Source organism: Aotus nancymaae, unplaced genomic scaffold (assembly GCF_030222135.1).
Source record: "Aotus nancymaae isolate 86718 unplaced genomic scaffold, 86718_ANA_hifiasm-v0.15.2.pri h1tg000016l, whole genome shotgun sequence".
NCBI lineage: Eukaryota > Metazoa > Chordata > Mammalia > Primates > Aotidae > Aotus > Aotus nancymaae.
In genome coordinates this window covers 64575365-64596448 of record NW_026988428.1, presented here as the reverse complement: position 1 = coordinate 64596448, position 21084 = coordinate 64575365, and the positions used below count along the sequence as shown (strand labels likewise).

General features: G+C 44.7%; 1 pseudogene; it reads right to left on the bottom strand.

Moving 5' to 3' along the window:
• Nucleotides 1-5645: 5645 nt before the first annotated feature.
• On the bottom strand, nucleotides 5646-6718 carry LOC135275291 (sorting nexin-3-like; annotated as a pseudogene).
• Nucleotides 6719-21084: the final 14366 nt, after the last annotated feature.

Here is a 21084-nt window from a genome sequence, read left to right as displayed (position 1 = left end):
TGCTTGGGCAGAGGATGACTCATTCCTGACTCCTTCCTCATTCTCAGGCAATTACTGGGAATCTGGGCTGTCTGTACAAACAGGAGGCTGACTAAGAGGGATGTTATCCTGGGGATTTACATCTTCAGTGATGAGAAAGCCTATTATGCCAATGACATTAATTCTGTAGAGTAGATCACTGGGGTTACCAAATTCCAAAGTTCTTCTCCAATGACATCTGAATTTAGTAACCTTTCTCTTTTTGTTTATTTATTTTTTTTTTTAGTAGAGACAGGGTTTCATCATGTTGGTCAGGCTGCTGTCGAACTCCTGACCTCAGGTGATCTGCCCGCCTCAGCCTCCCAAAGTGCTGGGATTACAGACGTGAGCCACGGTGCCTGACCACCTTTCTCTTTCTTCAAATAAAGATTAAGGCAAGATGGATCCATCATCTTTTATATATTTTTTTGTTTCGTTTATTTATTTATTTTTCATTATCCCCTGCTCTGCATCAAGGATGCATCATTCTTTATTGGAGAAACAAGAGGAAGAAGAAAAGTTAAGAGACTTCACCTGTAACTACAGCTTGAAAGTTTTTATGTTATCTGGTGAGCACACTGTGGCCTTGGCTTTCAGCTATTATTCTCCTATTTCCAACTTCCTCTCATTTTGCTCTTTGTCCCACATCCCTGTTGGAGAGGGGAGGGGCGCTATTCCATACAAAATAAGAAGGACTTTGGCCTCTGAGTCAGGTAATTTGTGTATACGTCTTTGGTGCTCTCTTCATCCTTGAAGCTAAGATTAGCTAAGTGTGTGGCCAAGTCCACTGCTGCTATTTTTTTTTTTTTTTAGATGGAGTTTTGCTTTTGTCGTCCAGGCTGGAGTACAATGGTGCAATCTCGGCTCACTGCAACCTCCACCTCCCAGGTTCAAGTGATTCTCCTGCCTCAGCCTCCCGAGTAGCTTGGATTACAGGCACCCGCCACCATGCCCAGCTAATTTTTATATTTTTAGTAGAGACCAGGTTTTGCCATGTTGGCCAGGCTGGTCTCGAACTCCCAACCGAGGGTGATCCACCTTCCTCGGCTTCCCAAAGTGCTAGGATTACAGGCGCGTGAGCTACCAGGCCCGGCCACTTCTGCTTTTTTATCCTCCTTGAAAAAGTAAATGCGGTATTTCCCTATGCCATTGCTCTCTGTTGCCTGAACCCTGGGTCAAGTTCAAGACGAAAATTCCTCTGAGTCTCCTAGAATTGAGGTCACTTTCTCAAGGCCTAAGTCTCCCTCTACTGTCTCAAATCTTGAGCCCCTGAACTTTGAATTTCAAAGCCCCATGAACCCGGAACCTGAATCCTACATACAAGACTTGACTTAGTTATGCAAGTCAACCTGGAGCCTCCATGAGATAAAGCAGGTGTTTGGACCAGGGCAGACCAGTGTTTTGAAGAAGGGGCAGAAATCTCACATCATCAATAGAGGCCCTTCAGAGACCAAGGTTTTCTAAGTGAGGCAAAAGTAGAATAATTGTAGAATAAAGGTAGGATAGCCCAGGTGCGGTGGTTCACACCTGTAATCCGAGCACTTTGGGAGGCAGAGGCGGGCAGATCACCTGAGGTCAGGAGTTCAAGACCAGCATGGCCAACGTAGCGAAACCTCATCTCTACTAAAAATGCAAAAATTAGCCAGGCGTGGTGGCAGGTGCCTATAATCCCAGCTACTCATGAGACTGAGGCATGAAAATTGCTAGAACCCAGGAGGCAGAGGTTGCAGTGAACTGAGATCCTGCCGTTGCACTGCAGCTTGGGAGACAGAGTGAGACTCTGTCTCAAAAAAAAAAAAAGATAGGATAATAGCCCCCAGTGATATCCATGTCCTGATCCCTGGAATCTGTTAAACATGTGAACTTACATGTCAAAAGAGCCTTTGTCATTAATTAAGGATCTTGAGATGGGACAACAATCCTGGATTATCCAGGTGGGCACAGTCTGATCACAGGGTCCTTACAAGAGGGATGCTATGAGAAAGGGAGCTATGAGGATGGGAGCAGAATTCTGCTTGCTGGCTCAAAGCGGGCCATGATCCAAGGAATGAGGAAAGCCTGTAGAAGCTGGAAAACGCAAGGAATGGATTCTCTCCCAGAGCCTCCAGAAGAAATGCTACCGTGATGAAATCTTGATGTCAGCTCAGTGAGATGCATTTTGTACTTCTGTCCTCCAGAACTATAAGACAATGTGCGTTGCTTTATACCGTTAAGTGTGTGGCAGTGTTTTAAAGCAGCAATAGGAAATTGACATGGTAGGACATGCTCACGGCAAGTAAACATGCAGTAGCCAAGAGGATGCACAACGGCCGGGCGTGGTGGCTCATGCCTGTAATCCAAGCACTTTGGAGGCCAAGGTGGGCAGATCACTTGAGGTCGGGAGTTCAAGACCAGCCTGACCAACATGGCGAAACCCCATCTTAAAAATAAATAAATAAATAAAGAGGATGCATAACTTGGGTTTGTTTTCTACTAGCAGGCCTATGGAGCGCTTCGTCCATGTTCTGCTTTGTTTAAGAAACCTTAGAGGTTTCCACCTGATTCTAATAAGCGGAAAAAAAAAGAAAACTTCGAAGTATGACATGTGCTAGACTATCATGTTGTTAATTATTTGTAAGTGAGGTCAAAGATAATCACGTATGAAATGTAGCTATTCAGTTTAAGTCAGTGTCTGCATCTGGAAATTTATGAATTTTGAAAAATCTATACATACATTTGTGTAACTATTACAGTCAAGATATTTAAAATTCCCATCACTCCCCCAATTTTTTTTTTTTTTTTTTGAGACAGGATCTTGCTCTGTCACCTAAGCTGGAGTGCAATGGTTCGATCTTGGCTCACTATAGTCTCAGCCCCCAGGGTTCAAGCCATTCTCATGTCTCAGCTTCTCAAGTAGTGGGATTACAGACACGCGCCACCACACCCGGATAATTTTTGTACTTTTAGTAGAGACAAGGTTTCACCTTGTTGGCCAGGCTGGTCTTGAACTCCTGGCCTCAAGTGATCCACCCACCTTGGCATCCCAAAGTGCTATGATTACAGGCGTGAGCCACCATGACCGGCCAGCCCCCCAAAATACTGTGTGTTAGCAGTTATGCTCCTACTCCTACTCCCAGGCAAATATTGCTTTTTCTGTCTCTATAGGTTAGTTTTGACTGTTGCAGAACTTCACACAAATGAAATCAGGCATTATGTACACTTTCGTGTGTTCTTCTGCTCAGCTTTTCTTTCTGTTTTTGTTTGTTTGTTTGTTTGTTATGAGACAGGGTCTCACTATGTCACCCAGGCTGGAGTGCCATGGTACAATCTTGGCTTACTGCAACCTCCGCCTCCCAAGTTCAAGTGAGTCTCCTGCCTCAGTCTCCCCAGTAGCTGGGATTACAGGCACCTGCCACCATGCCCAGCTAATGTTTTGTATTTTTAGTAGAGACAGGGTTTCAGCTTGTTGGCCAGGCTGTTGCTCAGCTTTTCTATAAAATTGGTCTACATTATTAGATATATTGATGGCCAATTTTCATTGCTGAATATTATTCCATTACATAGATATGCTACAATTTGTTTATTCTTCTGTCAATGTGATGTACCTTTTTTGGGTTTTATGAATAAAGCTGCTGTGAATGTTTGTGTATTATTATTTGTGTAAACTGTTAAAATGCACGTGCTGGATGAAGAGACCCCCCAACAGGCTTTGCATGAGCAACATGAGTGTTTATTCACCCAGGTGCAGGCGGGCTAAGGCCAAAAAGGGCGTCAGCGGAGGGCAGAGGGATAGGAGTTGGTTTTATAGGTTTGAGGTAAACAGTGAAAAATTACAGAAGCAACTTTAGGGCGGCTTTTTGTAAGCTGGAAGGGGACCATAGGGTGTGGAGTCACAGGTTGGCCAAGGTCGGTTACAAAGTCCAATGCCCTTGTCAATCAAGGCTGGAATAAGAAACAATAGAGAATGTCTCGAAGTTAAGTAGGCGCTGCAGGGGCTGATCATTTCTTCCTCTTTTCATGGTCTTCCAGTTACTTTAGATTTTCCAGGAACTCATCTGGAGTGTCTGTGCAGGTCACAGAGGTTAACATGGCGTCCACGGGGCCATCAGTCAGCCTAAAAGACCTTACATAAACATATGTTTCTTTCTCTTCCTCTTGGGTAAATGCCTAAGAGTGGAATTGCTGGATCAAATACGTAAACCTACATTTAACTCTTTTCAAAAAAATTGATTTTGGCCGGGCGCAGTGGCTCACGCCTGTAATTGCGGCACTTTGGGAGGCTGAGACGGCAGATCACAAGGTCAAGAGATTGAGACCATGCTGGTCTACATGGTGAAACACTGTCTCTACTAAAAATACAAAAATTAGCCGGGCATCATGGTGCGTGCCTGAATTCCAGCTACTCAGGAGCCTAAGGCAAGAGAATTGCTTGAACCCAGGAGGTGGAGGTTGCAGTGAGCTGAGATTGAGCTACTGCACTCCAGCCTGGGCAACAGAAAAAGACTCTGTCTCAAAATAAAATAAAATAAAAATAAAAAAGTTAACTGCAGTAAGGCAAACAAAAGTGAAAGAAGTGTTCTAAGGAAAGTCAGGGAGTTGTCTTTCCTGAGGCAAAAAAGAATTCAGTACCACAAGGAAGTAACATTACTAGAAATGGGGTTATTTATTTATTTATTTATTTTGCATTTTAATTTTTTTTTTTTTTTTTTTTTTGAGACGGAGTTTTGCTCGTTACCCAGGCTGGAGTGCAATGGCGCGATCTCGGCTCACCACAACCTCCGCCTCCTGGGTTCAGGCAATTCTCCTGCCTCAGCCTCCTGAGTAGCTGGGATTACAGGCACACGCCACCATGCCCAGCTAATTTTTTGTATTAGTAGAGACGGGGTTTCACCATGTTGACCAGGATGGTCTCGATCTCTTGACCTCGTGATCCACCCGCCTCAGCCTCCCAAAGTGCTGGGATTACAGGCTTGAGCCACCGCGCCCGGCGCTGCATTTTAATTTTTATTTGAAAACAACTTAAATTTTTAGACAAATGATTTTAGTATATAAATTTGATTTTGTTTTTATACAGAACATAAAGATTTCCCTCATTAATCTTCCATGTGAAGGGTATTACAAGCCTGAAGGAAGATACTTTCTGCACACAAGTATGTATCTTATGTGTGCAGTATTGGAAACCAATGGTGTAGTGCTCCTACACATAAATTAGGTCAAGTGACATAGACACATTAAAAGGGGGAAAGAGGCCGGGCGCGGTGGCTCACGCCTGTAATCCCAGCACTTTGGGAGGCCGAGGCAGGTGGATCACGAGGTCAAGAGATCGGGACCATCCTGGTCAACATGGTGAAACCCCCGTCTCCACTAAAAATACAAAAAATTAGCTGGGCATGGTGGCGCATGCCTGTAATCCCAGTTACTCAGGAGGCTGAGGCAGGAGAATTGCCTGAACCCAGGAGGCGGAGGTTGCAGTGAGCCGAGATCGCGCCATTGCACTCCAGCCTGGGTAACAAGAGTGAAACTCCGTCTCACGAAAAAAAAAAGCGGGGGGGAAGAAAACTATTCTAGTTAATCAAATGCAAGTAACAAAGAAGACACAAAAACTGTGCAAATAAGACCAAGCCAGAGTTATGACACTGCAAATTACACTGGAGTAACAGGTTTGTGAGGCTATAGTGTGCACCACATTAAAACAGCAAGAAAGAGCTATTCATATAGAAAGGCTGGAATGAGGGATTTTCACTAAAGCAAATTAACTTCTTGTCAACTGCCAAAACAAAACCGAGCATGAGTGTTAGTATACTGAAGGCATGTTATACCAGTTGCTGAGTAGCATGCTAAAAGTTAGAACTTCTTCACTGGTGCATATCAATCATTAATAGTCACGTTTTTGCCCCTTCTTGCCAAATTTCAGGCATGTCTTATTTTAGATGGAGTATAGCTTTTATCTATTATTTCATCTTGTAAAAACATGTGAAGACAACGTTCATTCTGTGCCAGAGGATGACCAGCAACCTTGTTTATAAACTACTCCAGCCGGGCGCGGTGGCTCACGCCTATAATCCCAGGACTTTGGGAGGCCGAGGCAGGTGGATCACGAGGTCAAGAGATCGAGACCATCCTGGTCAACATGGTGAAACCCCGTCTCTAGTAAAAAATACAAAAATTAGCTGGGCACGGTGGCGCGTGCCTGTAATCCCAGCTACTCAGGAGGCTGAGGCAGGAGAATTGCCTGAACCCAGGAGACGGAGGTTGCGGTGAGCCGAGATCGCGCCATTGCACTCCAGCCTGGGTAACAAGAGCAAAACTCCGTCTCAAAAATAATAATAAAAATAAAAATAAAAAATAAACTCCTCCAGCCCTTGTTTTCTTTCCTCAATAAAATTGTCATCAAATATTCCATCATCGCCTCTAAAAGGAAGCTGACGCAAAAACGCTTTCCCAGGGAGCGGGGAAACTACAACCTTACTCTCTCTTTCTAATTCACTTCGCAGCCATTCAAAGTCACCGTATCTTCTTCTAACAGTAGATTCTTTCAGCTTAAAAATAGGAAGATTTGTCTTGACCGTGATTTCGTAGGTGGTAAAGAGGCCCCGGCCGACCTCCACTGTCTGAGGGTTGCTCACATCGATCTCGAGGAAGTTGCTGGGGGCCCGTAGGCGTCATTCAGGTTCTGCGGCTTGGTGATCAGCCGCCGGGTGTCAGCCACGGTCTCCGCCATTGGCTCGCGCCGAAATGGGTTTATTTTTATTTTTTTCTATTTTTATTTTTTGAGACAGGGTCTTGCTCTGTCACCAGGCTGGAGTGCAGTGTCGCAATCAAAGCTCACTGTAAGCTCAAACTCCTAGGCTCAAGTGACCTCCTCAGCCTCCCGAGTAGTTGGAACTATAGGTGCCCACCACTGCGCTGGCTTATTTTATTTTTTTTTTTATTTTAATTTTAATTTTTTTTTTTTTTTTTTTTTTTTTTTTTTTTTTTTTGAGACGGAGTTTCACTCTTGTTACCCAGGCTGGAGTGCAATGCCGCGAGCTCGGCTCACCGCAACCTCCGCCTCCTGGGTTCAGGCAATTCTCCTGCCTCAGCCTCCCGAGTAGCTGGACTACAGGCACGCGCCACCATGCCCAGCTAATTTTTGTATTTTTAGTAGAGACGGGGTTTCACCATGTTGACCAGGATGGTCTCGATCTCTTGACCTCGTGATCCACCCGCCTCGGCCTCCCAAAGTGCTGGGATTACAGACTTGAGCCACTGCACCCGGCCTATTTTATTTTTTTAATTGTCTCGCTATGTTTCCCAGGCTGATCTGAACTCCTGGGCTTGAGCAGTCCTCCCGCCTGGGCCTCCCAAAGTGCTGGGCGTGTGCCACGGCACCTGGCCCCGAAGTGAGCTTTCAGAGAGCCACTACAGCTCCAGTGTAGGGAATAGGTTAAAGGGCGGTTGTTATAACAAACCTGCCATAGAATGTGTGAATAGAAAGAAAGAGATGGAGTGGGAAATAAGTTCCTTAAAAGGAAATGAATATTGCAAAAGAGTTCATGTGTACTCACACAAACAAAATCATAAACAGAGAGAAAAATAAGGAAAAATATCTGACTCAAGAGGAATGTGCTTTCCATCATCCCATAGCTTATCCATGAAGCCACTGGAATTATATGCAAAATATTTTTTGTTTATGTGCATTATTTTCTGGGGGAGTCTATATGTTTTATCAGATTCTTAATAGGTCTTTCAGTCCCACAGACGTAAGGAACTGTTTTTGGCCAGGCGTGGTGGCTCACATCTGTAATCCCAGCACTTTAGGAGGCCAAGGTGGGTAGATCACCTGACGTCGTGAATTCCAGACCAGCCTGATCAACATGGTAAAACCCCATCTCTCCTGAAAATACAAAATCAGCCGGGCATGGTGGCGCATGCCTGTAATCCCAGCTACTCCGGAGGCTGAGGCAGGAGAATCACTTAAACCCAGGAGGCAGACGTTGTGGTGAGCCGAGATCGTGCCATTACACTCCTGCCTGGGCAACAAGCACGAAACTCCATCTCACAAAAAAAAGGAGGGGGGAGGGGGAACTGCGTTTTCATAGATTTGCTTTTCCCCATTTTAGTCAGCAGAGGGCAGAAAAGCAATATAATTAGGAGAGCCAACCACCAATACATAAATTGTTAAAACTCGAGTCCCTCTCAGGTTCTGCCATCTATTTCCTGACTTTGCTCTAGCTAAAATTCCCTGACATCTCCCTCTGTCAAAATACTACCATCTCTAAATCATAGCAGCCCTTCCTCTTTTTTTTTTACTTTTTGAAACGGAGTCTCGAACTGTTCCCAGGCTGGAGTGCAATGGCAAGATATTGCCTCACTGTAACCTCCAGCACCCCAGTTCAAGTGATTCTCCTGCTTCAGCCTCCCAAGTAGCTGGGACTACAGGTGCCTACCACCACGTCCGACTAATTTTCATATATTTACTAGAGATGGGGATTTCACCATGTTGGTCAGGCTAGTCTCCCAAGTCCTGACCTCATATATATATATGCATGCCTGTGATACACCTGCCTCAGCCTCCCAAAGTGCTAAGATTAGAGGTGTAAGCTACGGTACCCTGCCTCTTATTTAGATGGATTCTGTCTTTAATTTACATTTTTCTTTTTCAAATTCTCTTTCCAGAAGAACCTAATTTTCTCATTTCTGTTTACACCTGTGGTAGTTATCATATTCTCTTTCACAGCTTATATTGATTTAATTACTATTGTTTTAGGAGACCTTGAACAATTACCCCATGAGGAGCCTAAAGCTCCCATATCACTTACCACATAATTTTTTTTTTTTTTTTTTTTTTTGAGACGGAGTTTCGCTCTTGTTACCCAGGCTGGAGTGCAATGGTGCGATCTCGGCTCACCGCAACCTCCACCTCCTGGGTTCAAGCAATTCTCCTGCCTCAGCCTCCCTGGTAGCTGGGATTACAGGCGTAAACCAGCATGCCTGGATAAATTTGTTTTGCTTCGTTTATTTTTTTTTAAAGACGGAGTTTCACCATGTTGGTCAGGCTGGTCTTGAACTCCCGACCTCAGGTGATCTGCCCGTCTTGGCCTCCAAAGTGCTTGGATTACAGGCGTGAGCCACCACGCCCAACCGTTTTGTTTTGTTTTGTTTTGCTTTTAGTAGAAACAGTCACCAGTCACCTGTTAGCCAGGCTGGTCCCAAACTCCTGACTTCAAGTGATCTGCCTGCCTCGGCCTCCCCAAGTGCTGGGATTACAGGCGGGAGCCACCGTGCCTGGCCTACTCCTGCTGTTTAAGGCTTTTTGTTATTTTTTATTTATTTGTTTGTTTGTTTTTTGAGACAGAGTCTTGCTCTGTCGTCCAGGCTGGAGTGTAATGGCACAACCTCGGATCACTCTAGCCTCCGCCTCCCAGATTCAAGCAATTCTCTGCCTCAGCCTCCCAAGTAGCTAGGATTACACGTGTGTGCCACGACACCCAGCTAATTTTTGTTGTTGTTGTTTGTTTTTGTGTTTTTAGTAGAGATGGGGTTTCACGCTCTTGGCCAAGCTGGTCTTGAACTCCTGACCTCATGATCCACCCGCCTCAGCCTCCCAAAGTGCTGGGATTACAGGCATGGGCCACCGCTCCTGGCCTAATGCTTTTTGTTATTAAAAGAGATAGAAGAATCTATCTGTCCATCAAACCAACTTGAATATATATATTATATGTTTTTGTTTTTGAGACGGAGTCTTGCTCTGTTTTCTAGGCTGGAGAGCACTGGCACAATCATGGCTCACTGTAGCCTTCAACTCCCAGGCTCAAATGATCCTCTCCCACCTGAGATGTGGCTGTAGTCCCAGTTTGGGACTACAGGGCCTGCCACACCACATCCAGCTAATTTTTTTTTTTTTTTTTTTTTGGTAGAGATGGGATCTCCATTTGTTGCCCAAACGAATCTCAAAATCCTGGGCACAAGAGAGCCTTCCACCTCAGCCTTTCAAACTGCTGGGATTACAGGCATGAGCCACTGTGCCCAGACCTAAGGGACTACACTTAGGTTTGCATGTATTGAAGAAAACCCAGCGCTAGACAGTAGCTGAAGTGATAAAAATAGATTTTACTTAGGACAATTGCAATAGAGGAAAAGAGGACTAGTTTAAAATGGGCTTAATTCCGGCCGCCTGCAGTGGCTCACACCTGTAATTCCAGCACTTGGGAGGCCGAGGTGGGTGGATCACCTGAGGTCAGGAGTTCAAGATCAGTCTGGCCAACATGGTAAAACCCCATCTCTACTAAAAATACAAAAATTGGCCAGGTGTGGTGGCTCACGCCTGTAATCCAAACACTTTGGAGGCCAAGACGGGTGGATCACCTGAGGTCGGGAGTTCAAGATCAGCCTGACCAACAGGGTGAAACCCCAGTCTTTATTTAAAAAAGAAGAAAAAAGAAAAAAAAAAATACAAAAATTAACCCGGCCTGGTGGCAGGCACCTGTAATCCCAGCTACTCAGGAGGCTGAGGCAGGAAAATCGCTTGAACCCAGGAGGCGGAGGTTGCAGTCAACTGAGATCGAGCCACTGCACTCCAGCCTGGATGACAGAGCAAGACTCTGTCTCAAAAGAAAAAAAAATGGGCTTAATTCCAAATACAACAAGGAAAAATGGGTATGAAAGTATGAAGTGCCAGCTGGGCACAGTGGCTCACACCTATAATCCCTGCACTTTGGGAGGCCAAGGCGGGTGGATCACGAGGTCAAGAGATCGAGACCATCCTGGTCAACAAGGTGAAACCCTGTCTCTACTAAAAATACAAAAATTAGCTGGGCATGGTGGCGCACGCCTGTAGTCCCAGCTACTCGGGAGGCTGAGGCAGGAGAATTGCCTGAACCCAGGAGTCAGAAGTTGCAGTGAGCTGGTGCCACTGCACTACAGCCTGGGCAACAGAGTGAGACTCTCAAAAAAAAAAAAAAAAAAAAAAAAAAACACTCTCGTCAAAAGTCAACAGATTCCAATCTTTCAAGAACGTGCTCCAAATATTCCACTCTCAAACTCCTGACCTCAAGTGATCTGTCCACCTCGGCCTCCCAAAGTGCTGGAATTATAGGCATGAGCCTATATGAATTCCTTCATTTTTAATTTTTTAGAGATAGGGTCTTGTTATGTTGCCCAGGATGGAGTTGAGCTCCTGGCCTCAAGCAATCTTCCCCTCTCAGCCTCCTAAGTAGCTGAGTGCATGCCACTGACCATGGCTTGTTATATTTTACTTATTTATTTTTAGGCTAGTCAAGTGAAGCAGTGGGAGTGGAGAAGGAACAAAGATTGTCTTATTTTATTTATTTTATTTATTTATTTATTTATTTATTTATTTATTTTGAGGTGGTGTTTCGCTGTTGTTACCCAGACTGGAGTGCAATGGCATGATCTCGGCTCACTGCAACCTCTGCCTCCTGGGTTCAAGCAATTCTCCTGCCTCAGCCTCCCGAGTAACTGGGACTACAGGCGTGCACCACCATGCCCAGCTAATTTTTGTATTTTTTTTTAGTAGAGACGGGGTTTCACCTTGTGGACCAGGATGGTCTCAATCTCTTGACCTCGTGATCCACCTGCCTCGGCCTCCCAAAGTGCTGGGATTATAGGCGTGAGCCACCACGCCTGGCCAATTGTTTTATTTTAAAAGAAACAAAATTAGGCCCAGCCTGATTTGAGGAAATATAATTTTATGATAAACTACTACTCAAAGGTAGAATATCTGTCTTATCTTTCTTTCTCCCTTTCAAGGTGATGGGGTTCGGCATATGCTGCCCCAAAATACAGCACCTTATTTGAGAAAACAGAAGCAGGAAAATCTCAGGCCCTTATTCTTTATTTTTTAAAATTATCTTTATTTTATTTTATTTTTTACTTTATTTTATTTTATTTTTTTAAGAAGGGGTTTCACCATGTTGGTCAGGCTGGTCTTGAACTCCCAACCTCAAGTGATCCGCCCGCCTTGGCCTCCAAAGTGCTTGGATTACAGGTGTGAGCCACCAAGCCCGGCCATTTCTTTACTTTTTTTTTTTTTTTTTTTAAGATGTGGTTTCACCCTGATGGCCAAGCTGGTCTTGAACTCCTGACCTCAGGTGATCCACCCACCTCAGCTTCCCAAAGTGCTAGGATTACAGGCCTAAGCCACCGCGCCCAGCCTCTTTACTTTTTTAAAAGGGAGGAAGAGGGCATGCAGAAGACACACGGCCCAGCTTCCTCCTCCTGCCCTTATTCTTAAAGCAGGACATAAAATAACTCTCTGCCCTTCCTCTGCATAGACCTTTCATTCCAAATGTATCCTCTCTAAACTCAAAGAAAAGGAACATCTTTATCCTTAAAGACACAGAGGCACTAAGAAGAATCTGAACAACTAGGTCTTGCTAAGTTCTCCTCCAGTTCTTTTGTTTGTTTGTTTTTAGAGGTGGGGGTCTCACCACATTGCCCCAGCTGGTCTTGAACTCCTGGGTTAAAGTGATCCTCCTGCCTTGGCCCTGCAAGCAGCAAGGACTACAGGCTCATACCACAGTGCCCAGCCATTCCCAGCTTATTACCGTTAGATCAGATGCCCTTTGTCCAATCGTACTTCTACATAACTGTCCACCCATTATCAAACTTAGTACAAGTTTCCCTGTTTCTTTGACTCTCCATTTCTCAAGGTTCCCATTTCACTAAAACTTACATTAAGCAATCAATTTTATATTGATTGCTTTGCTTTCTTTTCACTTGCCAATCCTTCTTTTCTTTTCTTTCTTTCTTTCTTTTTTCTTGGGGAGTGGGGGGGTGATGGAGTCTCACCCTGTCACCAAGCTGGAGTGCAGTGGCACGATCTCAGCTCACTGCAACCTCCGCCTCCCGGGTTCAAGCAATTCTCCTGCTTCAGCCTCCCAAGTAGCTGGGACTACAGGTATGAGCCACCATGCCCAGCTAATTTTTGTATTTTTAGTAGAGATAGGGTTTTACCATGTTGGTCAGGCTGGTCTTGAACTCCTGACCTCAGGTGATCTGCCCGCCTCGGCCTCCCAAAGCGCTGGGATGACAGGTGTGAGCCACCGAGCCTGGCCAATCCTTCTTTTCTGGTGTTATATGTGCCTCAGCCATGAATTTAGCAATGGGTAAAGAAAGAAATCTCTCTTCCCCAACAAAGGCATTCAGTAAATGTGAAATTGGATAGAAATAAATTAAATTGATGATAAAAATTCCTGCCATTAATTAAGACCATGAGCCTTAAAATGCTCTGAAATAGTTGTGCTGTACACACGTGCTTAATTTACTTAAATTTTGGAATAAAGGGTTCTATCTTGCCCCAACCTGCCCAAATCACAGCCTATAACTTGGCCTACAGGGCGTATACTTTGCCTATTGTAGACTGGTCTGACGAACATGAAGATTCTAGTAGTGAAATAGAATAATGTGAATCCCAAACCATGAAAGCACTTATGCATACATTACTTCAGTTTTAGGCCTGATAATGACCTCAGGAAATAATCTGATTCATGCAGGAACAGAACAAACCAGCCAACCACAGAACAAGTGAAAAAAGGCAGTAGCCACTATTCTTTAAACAAGTTTTTTTTTTTTTTTTTAGATGGAGTCTTCGCTCTGTAGCCCAGGCTGGAGTGCAATGGCTCAATCTCAGCTCACTGCATCCTCCACCTCCCTGGTCCCGGTTCAAGCAATTCTCCTACCTCAGCCTCCCAGGTAGCTGGGATTATAGGCACAGGCCACCATGCCCAGCTAATTTTTTGTATTTTTAGTAGAGACGGGGTTTCACCATGTTGACCAGGATGGTCTCGATCTCTTGACCTCGTGATCCACGCGACTCGGCCTCCCAAAGTGCTGGGATTACAGGCTTGAGCCACCACGCCCAGCCCCCTCATATCATTAAAACTTGTTTGGGCCGGGCACGGTGGCTTACGCCTGTAATCCCAGCACTTTGGGAGGCCGAGGCGGGTGGATCACGAGGTCAAGAGATCGAGACCATCCTGGTCAACATGGTGAAACCCCGTCTCTACTAATACAAAAAATTAGCTGGGCATGGTGGCGCGTGCCTGTAATCTCAGCTACTCAGGAGGCTGAGGCAGGAGAATTGCCTAAGCCCAGGAGGCCAAGGTTGCGGTGAGCCGAGATCACGCCATTGCACTCCAGTCTGGGTAACAAGAGCGAAACTCCGTCCAAAAAATAATAATAATAATAATATGAGGGTATTAATTAAACACATGAACCCAAAAATCAAAATCTATTGATGAGACTAAGGAAATCTGGCAATTAAAGTAAATTTACTAATGCAGCCTCAGAAATTGTGATCAGTTGGGCTTTTGCCACACACTACTTGCAATTTTAGAAATTAGCCCAAAGGATTCAAGGTTTAAGGTAAGGAAAGTTATGAAAGGAAATCTGCCTCAGGCTGTAGTCAGGAGCCCAGGATCATTTAAGTCAATGTCATATTCAGTAAACAGGAGCAAAGTCACATCCGTGACAAAGCAGAATTCTCCAAAGTGGGGTGTGTACAGCCAAGGGGATGTGCATCTTGTAACATCCCAGTGAAAGAAGGTAGCCCAGGAACAGTGGCTTATGCCTGTAATCTCAACACTTTGGGAGGCCGAGGCGGGCAGATCACCTGAGGTCAGGAGTTCAAGACCAGCCTGGCCAACAAGGTGAAACCCTGTCTCTACTAAAAATACAAAAAGTATGCTGCTGAGCAGTCTAGAGAAAGAAAAAAGAAATTAAAAAAAAAAAAAAAAGTAGCTGGGCATGGTGACAGGTGCCTGTAATTCCAGCCACTTGGGAGGCTGAGGTAGGAGAATCTCTTGAGCCTGGCAGGTGGACTTTGCAGTGAGCTTAGATCGCACCATTGCACTCCAGCCTGGGAAACAGAGTGAGACTCCATCTCAAAAAAAAAAAAAAAAAAAGAAGGTAAATACTAGAACTTCTATTCCTGAAACATTGACGTAACAGAAAGAAGAAAGTATTAGAATTGGCCAGGCACGGTGGCTCACGCCTGTAATCCTAGCACTTTGGGAAGCCAAGGTGGGTGGATCACCTGAGGTCAGGAGTTCAAGACCAGCCTGGCCATCATGGTGAAACCCCCATCTTAAAAAAATAAATAAATAAAAAATTTAAAAAAAAATAAAAAAAGAGAAAGTATTAGAACTTTTGTTGATATTTATTAAATCTAGAAATAAAACTTTAGGCTGGGCGCAGTGGCTCACACCTGTAATCCCAGCACTTTGAGATACCGAGGTAGGCAGATTGCTTGAGCCCAGGAGTTCAAGATCAGCCTGGGTAACATAGTGAAACCCCATCCTTACCAAAAATATACATATATATATATGTATATATACCAAAATTAGTTGGGCATGGTGATGCATACCTGTGGTCCCAGCTACCTAGGAGACTGAGGTGGGAGGACTGTTTAAGACTGGAAGGTTAGGCTGGGTGCGGTGGCTCACGCCTGTAATCCTAGCACTCTGGGAGGCCGAGGTGGGTGGATCACCCGAGGTCAGGAGTTCAAGACCAGCCTGGCCATCATGGTGAAACCCCATCTTTAAAAAAAAAAAAATACTGGAAGGTTGAGGCTGCAGGTGAACCATAATCACACCACTGCACTCCAGCCTAGGTGACAGAGTAAGATCCTAACTCAAAAAAAGGAAAAGAAAAACCTTTAACGTGAGCATTTTCAAATATGCACAATATATTAATAAAAATAATACATGTAGTTTGTGAATAATTAAATATGCCTACATTGGGATATATGCTAATTTTTCACATATACATATGCAAATAATCTATAGTCAAATGTGCTATATTGGCCAGGCACAGTGGCTCACACTTGTAATCCCAACACTTTGAGAGAACAAGGTGAGCGGATCTAGAGATCAGGAGTTCGAGACCAGCCTGGTCAACATGGTGAAACCCTGTCTCTACTAAAAATAAGAAAATCAGCCTGGTGTGCTGGCACATGCCTGAAGTCCCAGCTACTTGGGAGTCTGAGGCGAGAGAATCTCTTGAACCCGGGAGGCAGAGGTTGCAGTGAGCCGAGACCACACCATTGCATTCCAGCCTGGGCAACAGAGTGAGACTCCCTCTCAAAAAAAAAAAAGTGCTAGATTTTAAGCTCTACAATGAAAATGATCATTTATCCTTATTTCCCAGGATCTAATACAACAATTGACACGTAACAGACACACAATAAATATCAGTTGAATGAAATAAAAGTGAAACTGTGCAAATAAAATACTTCAGAAATAATCTGCACTATGATTTATAATGTTTGGCCAACATGATTTAGGATTACACCAATCAATATAAGCCCAAAAAAGCAGGTTTGACATTTGATACAAATAAGAAAGCTAGGCTGGGCACGGTGGCTCACACCTGTAATTCCAGCACTTTCAAAGGCCTGGAGAGTGGACTGAGTTCAAGACCAGCCTGGGCAACATGGTGAAACCCCATCTTTACAAAAAACAAAAAAAATTAGCTGTGTGTGGTGGCAGGTGCCTGTAGTCTCAGCTGAGGTGGGAGAATCACTTAAGACAAGGACGTGGAGGTTGCAGTGAGCGGAGATCACACCACTGCGCTCCAGCCTGGGGGACAGAGGGAGATTCTGTCTGAAAAAAAAAAAGCTAGAGTTCAATCAAGCATGTAATTGTAGACTGATTAGAATATTGATAGGAGAGATAAGATGTAAAATGACTAGAAAACATCTTCAGTGTCTGGACCTGGAGGTTAATAAATCTTGCCAATGGGATCATTTACCTAATTCCCTTCTTCTGATTTCCCAATACACAATCAGATAATAAATTGATTTTCAAGTGTACTTTGTTTTTCTTCTCTTTTTCATTCTTTTTTCCCCTCCAACCCTAGCAGAAAGTGTGCTTTTCTTTTTAATCAATTAGAGTGCTGGTGGGCCCTCTTCCCTTGGCATCTGAGTTTACAAATGAGATTTTATGACTTGTTTATGCTAATGAGACCACCTTGCTCAAGTCTGAGTGCACTATCAAGAATCCAGGGCCCACAGGTCAGGGTTGAGACCACCAAATCCCCACCAAAGCACTGCTACCTTCACCAAAACACCCACCCATCTTTTCTTCTGTTACATTAATTTCTTTTTTTCTTCAAATATATATTGCGTTTTAGGTTCTGGGGTACATGTGAAGAACATGCAGGATTGTTGCATAGGTACACACAGGCAATGTGGTTTGCTGCCTTCCTCCCCATCACCTATATCTGGCATTTTTCCCCATGTTATCCCTCCCCAACTCCCCACCCCCGCTGTACCTCCCCTATTTCCCCCCACAGACCCCAGTGTGTGATACGCCCCTCCCTGTGTCCATGTGTTCTCATTGTTCAACACTCACCTATGAGCGAGAACATGTGGTGTTTAATTTTCTGTTCTTGTGAATTTCTTTAAAAAAAAAAACAAAACTTTTCTTTTAGGTTCGGCAGTGCATGTGCAGGTTTGTTACATACGTAAACTCCCATCTTGGGGATTTGTTATCAGATGATTTTGTCACCCAGGTACTAGGTCTAGTACCCAATTGCTACTTTTCTGCTGTTCTCCCTCCTCCCACCTCCACCCTCAAGTAGGCTCCAGTGCCTGTTGTTCCCTTTTTTATGTCCATACATTAATTTCTTAGCTCTTTCTTCAACAAACAGAATCTAAAAGTGCCTTGTTATCATATTTATGCAGGTTATTACTGTCTGTGTCATCCAATTTAGTGATTATTCCACTAATTTGTTCTTGATTTGTCCAAAGTCAGTCTCCCACTCTCAGTAATAACAGTACTTCTTATTCAAATGACACATTTGGTGAGGCGAGTGCTTTTAAAGACTAATGATGCCGGTTGCGGTGGCTCACGCCTGTAATCCCAGCACTTTGGGAGGCTGAGGCAGGTGGATCACGAGGTCAAGAGATCGAGACCATTCTGGTCCACATGGTGAAACCCCGTCTCTACTAAAAATACAAAAAATTAGCTGGGCACGGTGGCGCGCACCTGTAATCACAGCTACTCAGGAGGCTGAGGCAGGAGAATTGCCTGAACCCAGGAGGCGGAGGTTGCGGTGAGCCGAGATTGCGCCATTGCACTCCAGCCTGGGTAACAAGAGCGAAACACCGTCTCAAAAAAAAAAAAAAAAAAAAGACTAATGTCAGTTGTGTTCAAGGATATACATTCTGAGTAGCCACAAGGTCCCTGGGCTTTTCTCCGTTCTCCTTACAAATTGCCCAAACTGCTGCCCTACTGAAGCTCTACCTAGGTAGAGACTTTGTATCCCTTCCATAGGAATGATTGTAGCAATCTGTTTAAATGTCCTGATTATCCAATAATAAGATAGTAAATAAATGAACTGTGGAACATGCGCATAATAGATTGCTATTCAGCTGGGAAAAAATTAATTATATCACCGGCTTGTAATCCTAGCACTTTTGGGAGGCCAAGATGGGTGGATCAACTGAGGTCAGGAGTTCAAGACCAGCCTGGCCAACATGGTGAAACCCTGTCTCTACTAAAAATACAAAAATTAGCAGGGTGTGGTGGCATTAGCCTGTAGTTCTGGCTATTGGGGTGCCTGAGGCAGGAGAATCACTTGAACTCAGGAGGCAGAGGTTGCAGTGAACCGAGATCACGCCACTGCACTCCAGCCTGTGTGACAGAGCAAGACTCCGTCTCAAAAAAAAAAAAAAAAAAATTAATTATATTTATGCCTATCAACTTTTATAAATCATAGAAATATTAAATTGTGAGCTGGGTTGAGTAGCAGGTGCCTATAGTTCTAGCTACTCAGGTAGCTGAGGCATGAGGATCACTTGAGTTCAGGAGTTCAAATCCAGCCTGGACAACACAGCAAGACCCATCTCCAAAACCATTTTTTGTTGGTTTATTTGAGACAGGCTCTCACTCTGTCACCCAGACTGTAGTGCAGTGGCACAATCACTTGAGACAGGCTCTCACTCTGTCACCCAGACTGGAGTGCAGTGGCACAATCACAGCTCACTGCAGCCTCAACCTCCTGGGCTCAGGTGGTCCTCCCATCTCAGCCTCCCAAGTAGCTTGGACTATAGGTACACATCACCACACCCAGTTACTTTTTACACTTTTTGTAGAGACTGGGCTTTGCCATGTTGCCCAGGCTGGTCTTGAACTCCTGAACTCAAGTGATCTGCCCTTCTCAGCTTCCCAAAGTGTTGGGATTACAGGCATGAGCCACCATGCCCAGCTTCTGACCTAATTTTTTAAAAAATATCTTTGGAAGCCAGGTGCGGTGGCTCACACCTATAATCCCAGCCCTTTGGGAGGCTGAGAAAGGCAGATCATTTGAGCCCAGGAGTTTGAGATCAGCCTGGGTAACATGGTGAAACCTCATCTCTACAAAAAATACAAAAATTAGTTGGGCATGGTGTGGTGGTGCATGCCTGTGGTCTCACCTACTTGGGAGGGCTAAGGTGGGAGAATCATTTGAGCCCAGGGAAGTTGAGGCTGCAGGGAGCCATGATGGTGCCACTGCACTCCAGCCCGGGCAACGGAGTGAGATCCCATTTCTGTTTGTTTCTTTTCTTTTTTTTTTTCTTTGAGATGGAGTCTCCTTCTGCGACAGGCTGGAGTGCAGTGGCGCAATCTTTGCTCACTGCAACCTCCGCCTCCCAGGTTCAAGCGATTCTCCCGCCTCAACCTCCCGAGTTACCTGGACTACGCGCACACACCACCACACCCAGCTAATATTTGTATTTTTAGTAGAAATGGGGTTTCACCATGTTGGCCAGGATGGTCTGGATCTCTTGACCTCGTGATCCGCTCGCCTTGGCCTCCCAAAGTGCTGGGATTACAGGTGTGAGCCACCGTGCCCAGCCAAGAGACCCCGTTTCTAAAATATATATATAAATAAATACATATATACATATTCCACTACTATTTGTATAACATTTACGTATTTGTGAAATAGTATTTTATACTGTTTATGGATACAAAGATCTGTAGTAAAATTTTAAAGAAATAAACAGGAAAGGGCCGGGCTCGGTGGCTCACGCCTATAATCTCAGCACTTTGGGAGGCCGAGGCGGGTGGATCACGAGGTCAAGAGATCGAGACCATCCTGGTCAACATGCTGGAACCCCGTCTCTACTAAAAAATACAAAAATTAGCTGGGCATGGTGGCGCACGCCTGTAGTCCCAGCTACACGGGAGGCTGAGGCAGGAGAATCGCCTGAACCCAGGAGGCGGAGGTTGCGGTGAGCCGAGATCGCGCCATTGCACTCCAGCCTGGGTAACAAGAGCAAAACTCCGTCTCAAAAAAAAAAAAAAAAAGAAAGAAACAGGAAAGATACGCAATTAATTCAGGTTTGTGGTTTCTTTGGAAGGATGAGAAAAAAGAGAAGGGGGTTATGGGGTTATGGAGGAGTCTTCACATATATTTATAATATAGTAAAATTATATTCTACATTTTATTATATTTTTAATTTTAGGTATTTGTTTGATTGTTTGAAGACGGTCTCACTTTGTTGCCTAGGCTGGAAGGCAGAGGCACAATCACAGCTTACTGCAGCCTTAATCTGGGCTCAAGCAACCCTCCCACCCTAGCCTCCTGAGTAGCCAAGACTATAGACAAGTGTCACCACACCCAGCTAATTTCTTTTCTTTTCTTTTCTTTTCTTTTGGAGACAGAGTTTTGCTCTTGTTACCCGGGCTGGAGCACAATGGCGCGATCTCGGCTCACTGCAACCTCCGCCTCCTGGGTTCAGGCAATTCTCCTGACTCAGCCTCCTGAGTAGCTGGGATTACAGGCACGCGCCACCATACCCAGCTAAATTTTTGTATTTTTAGTAGAGACGGGGTTTCACCATATTGACCAGGATGGTCTCGATCTCTTGACCTCGTGATCCACCCGCCTCGGCCTCCCAAAGTGCTGGGATTACAGGCATGAGCCACCGCGCCCGGCCTAATTTCTTAATTTATTGTAGATATGGGGTCTCACTGTGTTGCCCACGTCGGTCTCAAACTCCTAGCCTCAAGTAATCCTCCCACCTTGGCCTCCTAAAGGGCTCAGAGTACGGGCGTGAGCCATCATCCCAGACTAGTTTTTGTATATCTATGCAAA